Source organism: Bos grunniens, chromosome 3 (assembly GCF_055505025.1).
Source record: "Bos grunniens cultivar Pamir isolate PY7600 chromosome 3, Bosgru_T2T1.0, whole genome shotgun sequence".
In the NCBI taxonomy this organism is placed as follows: Eukaryota; Metazoa; Chordata; class Mammalia; order Artiodactyla; family Bovidae; genus Bos; species Bos grunniens.
In genome coordinates, this window is record NC_141167.1 from 98614437 (window position 1) to 98627855 (window position 13419).

At 45.8% G+C, this 13419-nt stretch overlaps 1 non-coding gene across 1 annotated transcript; it reads left to right on the forward strand.

Annotated features, from left to right (window-relative positions):
• Window positions 1–12789: 12789 nt before the first annotated feature.
• On the forward strand, window positions 12790–12953 carry LOC147376210 (U1 spliceosomal RNA). Its single transcript, XR_015161751.1, has one exon. It is a non-coding gene; the product is annotated as a U1 spliceosomal RNA (small nuclear RNA).
• Window positions 12954–13419: the final 466 nt, after the last annotated feature.

Consider the following 13419-nt stretch of genomic DNA (forward strand, 5'->3'; position numbering starts at 1 on the left):
TTCCATCAGCCCAGAGTTTGGATGGCCCAGCCTTGGTGAGAAAGGCTATAGCCCTTCTTTTACCTGGTGAAGGACAGTCCTCTCAAAGGAACCATCACTCATCAGTACTCCTCCTTTGCTTTGAAACAATCTGGACAGTGATGCATGGCAGATTCTCAGGTCACTACGGAGCTAAAATTTCCTTGCATAAGTGTCTTTCTGGCATCGGCATGGTTTAGGGCATGTGGTCTGTACTGATCACTATTACTGATAGAGGTGGAACGTCCTTTGGCCTTAGTGAGAAAATAAGCCGATTGGAGACAACCACGAATTTCCCTCCTGCCTTGTGTGGTGTTGGGATCGAAAGGGGTGTGAAAGTGATAGGAAGTCACGTCTCTTATCCTGACTATAACTTAGATGCTTAATATTTTTCAGCCCTCTCTTTAATTTCTAGTGATCCTAATAACAAAATTATAAAATTGGGGAGGGAGAGACCCAGGACAATACTCATCAAACTTTCCTGCACAATAGAATCAGCTGGGATAGTTTTAAATATCCACTGCCCAAGCTATACCCTATACCAATTAAAGCAAATTCTCTGGAGGTCCAGTTATGTTTTCACATTGTCTAAGATGACTCCAGTATGTAGCCACATTTGAGAAACAGTTATAAATGAGGATCAAAACTGGCAGCAGCCAACTGCATTCACCCATCAAAGGGTTGGCTTGGTTGGAGAAAACCATGCTCTCACTCCTATTTCTTAGGTGCAGCTGGTTTTTACTCTGCTGCCTATGTTGATAATCCCTGGAAAAAAGCAGTCTTCTGAATGTAAATATCCTAAACTATAGCCGGTTCACCTCTTTCCCTCTCTCCACCAAGCTGGGCTTCTTTTTACATAGAAGCAGAGATGATGTGAAGGCCCATGATTGCACAGGATCTATGAAAGCATCAGCCTATGAAATGAAGGGTCCTCCCTCCCCCATGGAGGGCTTCCGGGGTAGTTCAGCTGGTAAAGAATCCACCTGCAATGCGGGAGACCTGGGTTCGATCCCTGGGTTGGGAAGATCCCTGGGTGGAGGGCATGGCAACCCATTCCATTATTCCTGCCTGGAGACTCCCCAGGAGGAGCCCAGCAGACTGCAGTGCGTGTGGTCACAAAGACAGTGACCACAAGTGCAGTAAGTCACTTACACGAGTAAGTGACTAAGCATGGCACTAAGTGACTAAGCATGGGAGAGTGTTCACAACTCTTCAGACACGAGTGGTGACATTTGAGTTCCTTCAATTGTGTTAAGATTCAAATCACCCCTTACCTCACACAGAACCTCCCCCAACCTCAGCAAAACATTCACTCTGGAGTGACTGGGGCCACCATTCTAGCTGGATTTATGCCCCCTTCCTCTTTTGACAACCCCAAAGGAAAACTGGGACCTTAGCTTCCAGAACAGCAAGTACTCACAGGAACACAAACATTCCTGTTCACAGGTGTGCTCAGTGCTACGGCCCATCACGCTCTTAACCCCTGACTTTCCCAGTGAGTTCTGCCCAGGAACTTCCCTGGACTCTATCAGGAGGCATTATCATAGGAGCCAGGATTAGGGCCACAGGTGCACATGGCTTTTGTGCACATGTGCACATCCTTTTGTGCACATGGCTGACTTTATGATGCTTTATTCACCCCCTAACTCTTGCGCTCATGCTAGCAAATACAAGGGGTTAGAGTTGTAGCTTCTGGGGTGTCAGTCTTCATGTCACTGCTTTTCCACAGCTGACTGGGACCTCAGCCTGTGTGTCCCCTCCAGTGTCTGCTCTTCTCAGTCACACGTTTCCTGGCTGATCCTTGTGCTCTGCTACTGCTTCTCACTCATGTTTCCTTCTGCCCAGGTGTCACCAGTGTTCATCCTGCTTCCCCAGCCACACTGCCAACCAACCACACAGAAGCCAGATCTTCCCACTACCTCAACCCTCCCCAGCCCCTCTGTCCTCCAAGGGGCACCACGGACCTGGGCAGAATCCTGGAGCCTGGGTACCTGGGCAGCAGTGGCCAGTGGGACATGATGAGGCCTCAGAAAGGGAGCATATCCGGGGACCTATCCTCAGGCTCCTCCATGTACCAGCTTAACTCCAAGCCCACAGGTAAATACAAACCCAAGTAGGTCAGCCTGTGAAATGAAGTCTCATTTAGGGTCCACCCCTTTCCTACCAGGGCAGCATTTTCCATGTCTCCTCTAGTCCCTGCTCACAGAGTGGGAATAAAGGAAATGGCCCTGGCAGTGCTGAATCATTCCAAGCACATCCTTCATTCTCCCCACCCTGGGCCTCGGCATAATTGAGGTTATGCAATCTTGATTCCAGCTTGTTCTTCTTCCAGTCCAGTGCTTCTCATGATGTACTCTGCATATAAGTTAAATAAGCAGGGTGACAATATACAGCCTTGATGTACTCCTTTTCCTATTTGGAACCAGTCTGTTGTTCCATGTCCAGTTCTAACTGTTGCTTCCTGACCTGCATACAGATTTCTCAAGAGGCAGGTCAGGTGGTATCGTACTCCCTCTCTTTCAGAATTTTCCACAGTTTATTGTGATCCACACAGTCAAAGGCTTTGGCATAGTCAATAAAGCAGAAATAGATGTTTTTCTGGAACTCTCTTGCTTTTTCCATGATCCAGCACATGTTGGCAATTTGATCTCTGGTTCCTCTGCCTTTTCTAAAACCAGCTTGAACATCAGGAAGTTCACGGTTCACATATTGCTGAAGCGTGGCTTGGAGAATTTTGAGCATTACTTTACTAGCATGTGAGATGAGTGCAATTGTGCGGTAGTTTGACCATTCTTTGGCATTGCCTTTCTTTGGGATTGGAATGAAAACTGACTTTTTCCAGTCCTGTGGCCACTGCTGAGTTTTCCAAATTTGCTGGCATATTGAGTGCAGCACTTTCACAGCATCATCTTTCAGGATTTGAAATAGCTCCACTGGAATTCCATCACCTCCACTAGCTTTGTTCGTAGTGATGCTTTCTAAGGCCCACTTGACTTCACATTCCAGGATGTCTGGCTCTAGGTGAGTGATCACACTATTGTGATTATCTGGGTCGTGAAGCTCTTTTTTGTACAGTTCTTCTTGTATTCTTGCCACCTCTTCTTAATATCTTCTGCTTCTGTTAGGGCCATACCTTTTCTGTCCTTTATCAAGCCCATCTTTGCATGAAATGTTCCCTTGGTATCTCTAATTTTCTTGAAGAGATCTCTAGTCTTTCCCATTCTGTTGTTTTCCTCAGTTTCTTTGCATTGATCGCTGAGGAAGGCTTTCTTATCTCTTCTTGCTATTCTTTGGAATTCTCCATTCAGACGCTTATATATATAGAATCTTACAAATCCTAAACAAAGTGTCCTGGAGTGATACGCCACAATGTTCAGCAAATGGCAGGAACAACAAGGCAAGGATCTTCACTACTAGAGGCGGTGGAGGGGACAGACTTGAGGGAAGACTACAACTTATAGGGACCATTGATGTCTGATTGGCTCACCCATCACCAGAGAAACCAGAGGCCGGGGTCAGGGCAACCACATAGTTGGTTATTGATTAAGCCCTATAATTAAAGTGCTTCAAATCGGGAAAGGAGTACCTCAAGTCTGTATATTGTCACCCTGCTTCTTTAACTTATATGCAGTGTATATCATGAGAAACACTGGACTTGATGAAGCACAGCTGGAATCAAGATTGCCAGGAGAAATATCAATAACCTCAGATATGCAGATGACACCACCCTTATGGCAGAAAGTGAAGAAAAACTAAAGAGCCTCTTGATGAAAGTGAAAGAGGAGAGTGGAAAAGTTGGCTTAAAACTCAACATTCAGAAAACTAAGATCATGGCATCTGGTCCCATAACTTCATGGCAAATAGATGGGGGAACAATGGAAACAGTGACAGACTTTATTTTTTGGGTTCCAAAATCACTGCAGATGATGACTGCAGCCATGAAATTCAAAGACACTTCCTCCTAGGAAGAAAAGTCATGACAAACCTAGACAGCAAATTAAAAAGCAGGGACATTACTTTGCCAACAAAGATCCATCTAGTCAAAGCTATGGTTTTTCCAGTAGTCATGTATGGATGTGAGAGTTGAACTATAAAGAGAGCTGAGCACTGAAGAATTGATGTTTGTGAACTGTGGTGTTGGAGGAGACTCTTGAGTGTCCCTTGGACTGCAAGGAGATCCAACCAGTCCATCCTAAAGGAAAGCAGTTCTGAACATTCACTGGAAGGACTGATGCTAAAGCTTAAACCCCAATACTCTGGCCACCTGATTCGAAGAACTGACTCATTTGAAAAGATTCTGATGCTGGGAAATATTGAAGGTGGGAGGAGAAGGGGATGACAGAGGATGAGATGGTTGGATGGCATCACTAACTCAATGCACATGAGTCTGAGTAAACTCTGGGAGTTCATAATGGACAGGGAGGCCTCACATGCTGCAGTCCATGGGGTCGCAAGACACAACTGAGCAACTGATTGAACTGGTAATTAAGGGGATTGGATAGTCATGTGGGTGAAGGAGTGGCTGGTGAAGGAGAATGATAGCAAGAGAACAGTCATTTTGAATGACTTGACCATACAATTTCATCTGGAGGTGCCAGCAAAACTTCCTTCAGAGCTTCCCCAACACTGTTCAATGGGCATCCACAGCTGGGCCTCATTTCCTGTGTGGATGGCATGGGGTTGGGGAGCCAACCTAAGTGTTGATTGGTTGCATCAATATATCAAAATTAACAATTTTATTTACAAATATTTACTGAATAATCAAAAAGGCTCAGAATATTGTTCAAAAAGATTAAGTCCAGAATGAAAGAATGCTTATGGAAAAAACGGAATATCAAAGAGATATTTCTAAATTAGCCTCCTCAAGCAAGAAATGTGAGAGGAAAGGTCACTGCTTGGGAAGATAACAAAACCCAAAGAAAAGGGAAAAGGCAGAATTACTAAACTACCAGGGCTTCCCTGGTGGCTCAGCAGTAAAGATCCAGGAAAGGGAGGAACAGGAGGCCTACACACCTTCTCAGGTTTCTGCCAATGCAGGGTATGAGGCACAGGTTCAATACCTGGGTTGGGAAGATCCCCTGGAGGAAGAAATAGCAAACCAATCCTATATTCTTGCCTGGAGAGTCCCATGGACAAAGGAGCCTGGTAGGGTACAGTCCATGAGGTTGAAAAGAGTCAGACACAAACACGTACCTATGCACCCTTACGTGAACAAAGCCAGGAGGGTACAATGTAGTCCTTCCCTTGGAACTTGCCTTATAAAGAAGGTGGCACCAAGATTTTAAGTTGTCTGGGATCTTGTGAACCAGATGTCCTCCATCCATGTCCAGAGTTCCTGACTTTTGGTCAAATATCCCCAGGGTTGGCCTTAAGGCCTGTGCTGCTTTAGCTGTCTGTGGAGGTGGAGCCATCTTACTCTGTCCCCTCCAAACAAGAATCTAACCAGAAAGAAATGTATCTGTGCTTCTTAGGCTGGTGGAAAATATTCCCTCATCTTCCTCCCAGATTGCTCAGCCCTCTTCTTTGCTGGCCTGCTTTGTGTTGGGAGTGGGGTATGGTAGTGGGAATGATCCAAGAGAGGAAGGAGGAGTGGGAAAAATAAAACACTGGTGAGACACTAGTGAGGACAGAGAGGAGAAAGGGAAACAAAGGCAGAAGAAGGAGGAGGATGAGCAGAGCTTGAGTGCCAAGGTGCTCTAGTCTCTGGTCCCAGAATGGCAGCTGCCCTCTCTTGAACTTCCCTTGAATTTATCCTGGACACACACAATGGGCACACACACACACACACACACACACACCCCAGCTCCTCTCACACCCTCCAACCTCCTTTATTCACAGAAGAGCAGCCTCTCAGCCCCCGCACCCTCCCATGCCCAGATTCTGGGAGTTCTTTCCTTTTTCTCTGAGCCTCCCCAGAATTAGGCACAGATTCTTCACCAGCACCCAAACCCTTGTCTATGGTTGTGGAGAGTCCAAAGCATAGAAATCATCCAGTAGAAGAGGAAATGCAGGCCACACGGGGTATTGGGTCACCCTGAAGAATGATCAGCTGTCCCAGGCCATTCTGGGTTGTTTTTGAAGATGTAAAACTCATTCAAAAGAAACTCTGAGATCCTTGTTGCAGGCCATTGCTGCACGTAGCAAATTATGCTGTGCTGTGTGCTGTGCTCAGTTGCTCAGTCATGTCCAACTATGCTATGAAATCTTAAACCAGGTGATGACTTCTCATTCAAAAGTCATGGGTAAGTCTTTAAAAGCAAAGCAGGTGGTCAGTGCTAATTACTGGTAATCAACAAGACTGGTGCAGGTCCCCAAAAGGGCCAAGTAGGAGAAGCTGCCTAGGTCAATGACTAAGTGACCTCCTGTATTAGTTAGCTTGGGCTTCCAGAAAAAAAAAAAATGCTATGGACTGGGTGGCTTAACCAGAAATCTGTTTTCTCACAATTTTGAGAAGTCCTAGATCATGGTTGGAACTTCCCAGCAATTCAGTTTCTGGTGCAAGCTCTCTTCCTGGCTTGCAGATAGTCCTTGCCTGGCTGGATCCTCACAAGGTCTTTTCTTGTTACTTAAGCTGGGATAGGGCAGGAGCCCAAGCTCTCTGGTATCTCTTCATTTAGGGACATGTACCCCTTTTCCTACTTGGAACCAGTCTGTTGTTCCACGTCCATTTCTAACTGTGGCTTCCTGACCTGCATACAGATTTCTCAAGAGGTACGTCAGGTGGTCTGGTATTCCCATCTCTTTCAGAATTTTCCATAGTTTATTGTGATCCACACAGTCAAAGGCTTTGGCGTAGTCAATAAAGCAGAAATAGATGTTTTTCTGGAACTCTGTTGCTTTTTTGATGATCCAGAGGATGATGGCAATTTGATCTCTGTTTCCTCTGCCTTTTCTAAAACCATGACTGCAGCCATGAAATTAAAAGATACTTACTGCTTGGAAGGAAAATTATGACCAACCTAGACAGTATGTTGAAAAGCAGAGACATTACTTTGTCAACAAAGGTCCATCTAGTCAAGGCTATGGTTTTTCCAGTGGTCATGTATGGATGTGAGAGTTGGACTATAAAGAAAGCTGAGCGCCAAAGAATTGATGGCTTTTGAACTGTGGTGTTGAAGACTCGTGAGAGTCCCTTGGACTGCAAGGAGATCCAACCAATCCATCGTAAAGAGATCAGTCCTGGGTGTTCATTGGAAGGACTGATGCTGAAGCTGAAACTCCAATACTTTGGCCACCTGATGCAAACAGCTGACTCATTTGAAAAGACCCGGATGCTGGGAAAGACTGAGGGCAGGCGTAGAAGGGGATGACAGAGGATGAGATGGTTGGATGGCATAATGACTCAACGGACATGAGTTTGGATAGACTCCGGCAGTTGGTGATGGACAGGGAGGCCTGGCGTGCTGCACTCCATGGGGTCGCAAAGAGTCGGACATGACTGAGTGACTAAACTGAAACTGAAACATCCTATCAGTGCCCCAAGGCTATGATCTCATTTAATTACATCCTTCAAAGTTCCTTCCCCAAATACAGCTTCACTGGGGATTAGCGTCCAAGATATGAATTTGTGGTGGGGGGCTGGGGGAGGGTGGGAAACACATATACTCAGCTCCTAACACCACCCCAGCCTCCTTCCCCCATGAAGGCATTTGCAGCTCTCAACTCTGATCCCTGGGAACTGCCCAGGCTGGGTCCTCAGATTCGTCTCCCCACAGGCATTTTCCTTTTCTCTCTCCGACTCAGATGCCTCAATATGGGGCCCAGCTGTTGACTGGCTGACCCTCAGAAGCAGTAGACTGACTTGCTTTCACCTGGATCACTTTCAGAATGGAGCAGCCACCACTGACTGATATGCCTGCGGAAATGTGTTCACTGGGGAGACTGGCTGTGATAGACTAATGCTTCCTCAAAGATGCCCACATCTGGGTCCCTGGAATTTGTGATTATGTTACTTGACATGGAAAAAGAGAATTTGTGGGTGTGATTAAATTAAGGAGAAGTCAGGTGGGCCTTAGGAAGCATCACTATGAGCAAAGTTAGTGGAGGTGATGGAATTCCAGTTGAGCTGTTTCAAAGTGTAAAAGATGATGCTGTGAAAGTGCTGCACTCAGTATGCCAGCACATTTGGAAAACTCAGCAGTGGCCACAGGACTAGAAAAGGTCAGTTTTCATTCCAATCCCAAAGAAAGGTAATGCCAAAGAATGCTCAAACTACTGCATCAGTTCAGTTCAGTTCAGTCACTCAGTCGTGTCCGACTCTTTGCGACCCCATGAATCACACCACTCCAGGCCTCCCTGTCCATCACCAACTCCTGGAGTTCACTCAGACTCACGTCCATCGAGTCAGTGATGCCATCCAGCCATCTCATCCTCTGTCTTCCCCTTCTCCTCCTGCCCCCAATCCCTCTCAGCATCAGAGTCTTTTCCAATGAGTCAACTCTTCGCATGAGGTGGCCAAAGTACTGGAGTTTCAGCTTTAGCATCATTCCTTCCAAAGAAATCCCAGGGCTGATCTCCTTCAGAATGGACTGGTTGGATCTCCTTGCAGTCCAAGGGACTCCCAAGAGTCTTCTCCAACACCACAGTTCAAAGGCATCAATTCTTCGGTGCTCAGCCTTCTTCACAGTCCAACTCTCACATCCATACATGACCACAGGAAAAACCATAGCCTTGACTAGACAAACCTTTGTTGGCAAAGTAATGTCTCTGCTTTTCAATATGCTATCTAGGTTGGTCATAACTTTCCTTCCAAGGAGTAAGCGTCTTTTAATTTCATGGCTGAAGTCACCAACTGCAGTGATTTTGGAGCCCAGAAAAATAAAGTCTGACACTGTTTCCACTGTTTCCCCATCTATTTCCCATGAAGTGGTGGGACCAGATGCCATGATCTTCGTTTTCTGAATGTTGAGCTTTAAGCCAACTTTTTCACTCTCCACTTTCACTTTCATCAAGAGGCTTTTGAGTTCCTCTTCACTTTCTGCCATAAGGGTGGCGTCATCTGCATATCTGAGGTTATTGACATTTCTCCCGGCAATCTTGATTCCAACTTGTGTTTCACACGCTAGTAAAGTAATGCTCAAAATTCTCCAAGCCAGGCTTCAGCAATACGTGAACCATGAACTTCCAGATGTTCAAGATGGTTTTAGAAAAGGCAGGGGGACCAGAGATTAAATTGCCAACATCCGTGGATCATCGAAAAAGCAAGAGAGTTCCAGAAAAACATCAATTTCTGCTTTATTGACTATGCCAAAGCCTTTGACTGTGTGGATCACAATAAACTGTGGAAAATTCTGAAAGAGATGGGAATACCAGACCACCTGACCTGCCTCTTGAGAAATCTGTATGCAGGTCAGGAAGCAACAGTTAGAACTGGACATGGAACAACAGACTGGTTCCAAATAGGAAAAGGAGTACGTCAAGGCTGTATATTGTCATCCTGCATATTTAACTTATATGCAGAATACATCAGAGAAACGCTGGGCTCGAGGAAGCAGAAACTGGAATCAAGCTTGCCAGGAGAAATATCAATAACCTCAGATATGCAGATGACACCACCCTTATGGCAGAAAGTGAAGAAGAACTAAAGAGCCTCTTGATGAAAGTGAAAGAGGAGAGAAAGTTGGCTTAAAGCTCAACATTCAGAAAACTAAGATCATGGCATCCAGTCCTATCACTTCATGGCAAATTGATGGGGAAACAGTGGCTGACTTTATTTTTCTGGGCTCCAAAATCACTGCGGATGGTGATTGCAGCCATGAAATTAAAGATGCTTGCTCCTTGGAAGGAAAGTTATGAGCAACCTAGACAGCATATTAAAAAGCACAGACATTACTTTATCAACAAAGGTCCGTCTAGTCAAGGCTATGGTTTTTCCAGTGGTCATGTATGGATGTGAGAGGTGGACTATAAAGAAAGCTAAGTACCGAAGAATTGATGCTTTTGAACTGTGGTGTTTGAGAAGACTCTTGAGAGTCCCTTGGACTGTAAGGAGATCCAACCAGTCCATCCTAAAGGAGATCAGTCCTGGGTGTTCACTGGAGGGACTGATGTTGAAGCTGAAACTCCAGTACTTTGGGCACCTGATGCAGAGAGCTGACTCATTTGAAAATACTCTGATGCTGGGAAAGATTGAGGGCCAGAGGAGAAGGGGATGGCAGAGGATAAGATGGCTGGATGGCATCACCAACACAATTGACATGAGTTTGGGTGGACTCCGGGAGTTGGTGATGCACAGGGAGGCCTGGTGTGCTGCGATTCATGGGGTCACAAAGAGTCGGACAGGACTGAGCGACTGAACTGAACTGAGATGGGGCCCCCATGGAATCGCAAAGGTTCATACAGACGGAAGGAGAATTGGTGTCAGAATAATGTGTTGTGAGAATAACTTGATCAGCTGTAATTATCTTTGAAGATGACAGGGGCCTATGAGAGTAGAATGTGGGCATCTTCTAGAGGCTGGACAAGGCAAAGAAAGAGATTTTCTCTTAGCATCTCCATGAAGAATCACCACAACCCAACTGTCACTTTGATTTTTGCCCAGGGAGTTGCATCTTGGACTTCTGATCTCCAGAGTCATAAAATAATAAATGTTTGTTGTTTTAAGCCACAAAGTGTGTAGTAACAGGTTATAGGAGCAACAGGAAACTCCTACAGTGGACAGCAGTGGATAAAGAATATTTAAAGTCAGTGTGCAGGACGAGTAGTGTCAGCTGTTCCAAGAAAGGACAGGTTTGCCTGGAAGTTAACTGGGTGCTGAGTTCAAGATTCTCCCTCCAGGCTAATCACCTTCCCTCTTAAGCCAAATGCACTTCAAGAATCAAGTTCCTCCACTCCTTGGTCTCTGGTCTGAAAAGCAAGCTGGTTGCTTCTCTAGCCTCCGCACTCCCTGCCCTCAGGTCTAACCCAGTCTTATCCAGTAAGAGAAAACATACAAACCTCATTCTTCAGGCAAACACATTATCTTTCTATCCCTTATTTTAGTCATCAGCTTCTTCAGAATCTTCAACTTTTGTATTCTGTATGGTAAGAAAAGGAAAAACATGGTACCTGGGAGACCATGAGGATGAAGTAAGAAGGTGCACAGAAAATACACCACATAGAACTTTGAGATATAACTTTTGTCAACTACAAACTGGCACTTGCCATCCACCTTTACAAGGATTAAATGCTGCAGCCACTGATTTTCAACACCCCCTGAAAGGAGTTCAGGGTGGAGAGCAGAAATGAGCCCACTCTGTGCTCTGGGAAAAACTGGCAGAACAAGTCTTCAGATAGTGATGTATTTTCAGGCGCCGATTTTATGACCTGAATATCTCCTAGTACCTAGAAAAGCACTAAAATCCTTCCTGGTGACATGTGATCCTCACGACTAGCAGTAACCTTCTGCAAAGAATCTGCACTGGAATGCATGTACTCTCCCTTCACCAAGACTACACATACACTGACCTTCACCCGTACCTTTGTGGAGCAAGTTCTCAGAGCTATCTGAAATGCTGCCTCCTGAGCTCCTCATTTTGCCCCAAATAATCCTTGAACTCACAACTCTGATGCTGTGCATTTTTTAAAGTTAGCACCCTGAATCTATATGTCTACACATATAACACATACTTATGGTTTATTTTGTTCCTACAAATATATATTTACATTCATTGTTTTACAACTTATTACTTCTTAAAACAAAATTGGATCAGCAACACAGAGACATTACTTTGCCAACAAAGGTCCGTCAAGTTAAGGCTATGGTTCTTCCAGTGGTCATGTATGGATGTGAGAGTTGGACTGTGAAGAAAGCTGAGCGCCGAAGAATTGATGCTTTTGAGCTGTGGTGTTGGAGAAGACTCTTGAGAGTCCCTTGGACTGCAAGGAGATCCAACCAGTCCATTCTAAAGGAGATCAGTCCTGGGTGTTCTTTGGAAGGAATGATGCTAAAGCTGAAACTCCAGTACTTTGGCCACCTCATGCGAAGAGTTGACTCATTGGAAAAGATTCTGATGCTGGGAGGGATTGGGGGAAGGAGGAGAAGGGGACGACAGAGGATGAGATGGCTGGATGGCATCACCGACTCTATGGACGTGAGTTTGGGTGAACTCCTGAGTTTGGGTGAACTCCAGGAGTTGGTGATGGACAGGGAGGCCTGGAGTGGTGTGATTCATGGGGTCGCAAAGAGTCAGACACGACTGAGCGACTGAACTGAACTGAACAGAGGACCACAGAATTACTATTCTTAGCATGTAACCCAGAACAAAGGTTAAGAATGCAAGGAAGCTGGCTAAAGTCCCCTACATCTCAACTAAAGAATAAAGGATCTGCTTCCACTGATTCCTGGGCTCCCTAAGCTGTTGGGAATCATGACATCACTTCTCCTTCAGCATCTGGCCTGCCCATTGGTTGTCTAGGCTGGGGTGGGAGGGGAGATGAGGGGCATGGGACAGGGCGTGGGTTGGAGAAGAGGAACCGCCTTACAGGTCCTGAATGGGGCTGGGCTTATGTAAATTTTGCAGCAGAAGTGGTACAGTAGCGGGCCTGCCACTTTGCCGGCTGTGGAAGTTTTTCCCAGATACTGCTTGGATTTTATTAGAAGAGTTGTTAGGAGTGCCCGAGAGGCGCGGGAAACGATGGGGTGCGGTCGGTGGTGGAAGAGATGGTGGCAATAGCAAAGTGAGCCTGTGCGGACAGTGAACGTGTCTAAGGCTGTGCGGGCGGCGGGCAGAATTACTTCATATTTACCTGGGTCGCAAAGAATCGGACACGACTGAGCTGACTGAACAGAACTGACCTACCTGGCAGGGGAGATACTGTGATCACGAAGGTGGTTCTCCCACGGCGAGGCTCACCCATTGCACTGCGGGTGTGTTGACCTCTGCGATTTCCCCAAACGCGGGAAACTCAACTGCATAATTTGTGGTAGTGGGGGACTGCGTGCGCACTTTCCCCTGGTAACTATAGTTTCAATGATAAAACTACCTTCTACCATAATGTGGGATTTCTCTGCCGGCTCAGGCAATTTGAAACATCTCCCTGCAATGCAGGAAGCCCTCGGAAAGATTTCCTAGAGAAGGAAATAGCAACCCACTCCAGTAGTCTTGCTTGGGAAACCCCATGGATGGAAGAACTTGGTAGGCTATAGTCCATGAGATCACAAAAAGTAAACACGACTAGTCAAACAAGTTCAGCTCAGTAGTGAATACAGGAAGAAGTAGTGGAGAAGGAAATGGCAACCCACTCCAGTGTTCTTGCCTGGAGAATCCCAGCAGAGCCTGGTGGGCTGCTGTCTCGGGTCACAGAGTCAGACACGACTGAAGCAACTTCGCAGCAGCAGCAGTGAATACACTGCTCCCTCAAGCTATTAACTTTTTATGTTTTGTATTATACATAGAGGTTATGCATTGTTTTTTATATATA